The sequence below is a fragment of the Echinops telfairi genome, unplaced genomic scaffold (assembly GCF_000313985.2).
Source record: "Echinops telfairi isolate 266 unplaced genomic scaffold, ASM31398v2 ScPeMD7_1713;HRSCAF=2227, whole genome shotgun sequence".
NCBI classification, from domain to species: Eukaryota; Metazoa; Chordata; class Mammalia; order Afrosoricida; family Tenrecidae; genus Echinops; species Echinops telfairi.
In genome coordinates, this window is record NW_022105611.1 from 21097355 (window position 1) to 21099645 (window position 2291).

A 2291-nucleotide genomic window follows, 5' to 3' on the forward strand; every position below is an offset into this window, starting at 1 on the left:
GTCACTTTCACAAACCAGGTGTTTAGAATTTAGGCACTAGTCCTGTTCCCTCCTCCAGGTTTGGATCTTATTATTTGCAATCCTTGGATCACACAGGCTGATGTGCTTCTTCCAGGTGCTTAGCTGACTCCTCACTTAGATGGCTGCTTGCTTTGAGACAAGTCTATAAGATCCTATACACTATTTTGCATGATAGCCGAATACCATTTGATTTTTTCATCACACTTTGCTACGACACTCATGTCTATACTGATCTCCTTATGAGGAAGGGTACCAGGCAGGGCCATGTCAAAGGACTAGTTTTTATATTAGAGCTACAATTAAGTGAGAGCTCAAAATCTTTTCATGTAACTATTGTTTCTGTAAGTCACTGGATCCCGCTTGGAGATATCATTGTCATTTTATTGTGGTACATCATAGATCTTCCCATGGAGCTTAATGCAACTCTATTGACTGTAACCTTATTAGAGTCAATGTTAAAGCCAAGGATTTTAAACATATGTAGGAACTCTTATCAGACTCCAATACACACAAATTATTAACTTGTATATCTTCAAAATGTGGGCAACTGGATAGTAGTTACACCTGCTGTGAAGGTTGGCGATATGTCAATTTACAGTAACACTCATTTACGGGTGTAAAACCCTGCCTGGGAGACTAACATTGGAAGCACACATAGTGGATGACAAAATCGATGACTGGGACTTAATAAAACTAAAACACTTAAATGTGCATCAAAAGATTTCATCCGAAGAGTAAAATGAAAACCCACAGATTGGGGGGGGGGAAATTTAACCGTGACAGAACAGACAAGGGATTAATCTCTAGAATATATAAAGTTCTGCAACATCTCAACCAGAAGAAAACAATTACATAATCCAATTAAAAGGAGCACAAAGGACATAAACAGAGGATTCAACAGACCAGACATTGGAATGGCTAACAAAGCTGCGGACACTCTCAGGATCACCGGCCATCTGGGAGATGCAAATCAAAACAACAAGGAGATATCACCCTACACCCACAATGATGGGCCAGTACATAGCAGGGAACCACCATTCTAGAGAAGGTGTGGAGGGCCGGAGGATCGACACGCTCAGACACTGCTGGTGGGATCAGAAGCATGTCCAGCCATTGTGGAAAACAGCATGGCATTTCCTGAAACACATGGGAAGAGAAATACCATATGACCCACAGTCCCTCGGCTGGGCACATACCCCAAAGAAGTACGACAAAGAACACGCACAGACACACATGCTTTTCAATACATTAAAGAGGTCTTGTCCAGATGTGCCTAATGCAGTGCGTCCTGCGATCTCTTGACTGCTGCTTCCATGAGGACTGATTGGGGATCCAAGCAAGATGAAATCCTTGACAACTTCTATCTTTTATCACGCTGTTACCCATCATTCTAGTTGGGTGGAGTTTGGTTTTCTTTACATTGAGCTTTAATCCCTACCAAAGGCCGCAGTCCTTGAGCTTCATCAGCAAGTGCCTCAAGTCCTCCTCCCTTTTTGCAAGCAAGGCTGTGTCAGCTGCTCTTGAAGGTTGTTAACAAGATGTCTTCTTCTCCTGATGCCAGGTTCTTCTTTATACAGTCCAGCTTCGCGGATTATTTGCTCAGCACACAGATTGAAGAAGCACAGTGAGAGGATACCACCCCTGTTGGCCACCTTTCTTGATTTGAAATCAGACAGTGTTTCCTTGTCCTGTTTGCACATCTGCCTCAAGGTCACACCACACATGGGTCAAAATGAAGAGAAAGTGAGCTCTAACTCTGGTTGATGTGGGAGCAGGATGCACCCTTTATCCTTGGAGACATCGAGCAGTTTCAAGGTCATCCCCCTGGCAGATACATTCTAGGGGTGAAATCTCTGTACAAAACTTCCAACTACAGGTACAATAATAAAAGCAGTCCCAAATATAACATTTCTGTTAGAAACTGTTACTAGAGACTGGGCTACATATGCTTTGTTAGACCTGATTATCTATCTATCTATCTATCTATCTATCTATCTATCTATCTATCTATCTATCATCACCACACGAGCTAGACAAGTACTTCCCAAAGTGGATAATACTACCCCACCTGTGGATAATACTATCCACAAAGTGGATAGCACTGGAATTATCTAGGGGGCTGCAAAAGCAAATATACTTTGGGTTATACTAAAAAAGTTTTTAATTTCTGGAGGTGGGGCACTGATTTTTTTCCCAGTAAAGGGGGTGGTAGGCCAAATAAATTGGAGCATCTTTTCATGGGCCCATCTGCTCAGAGACATCAATTCTTT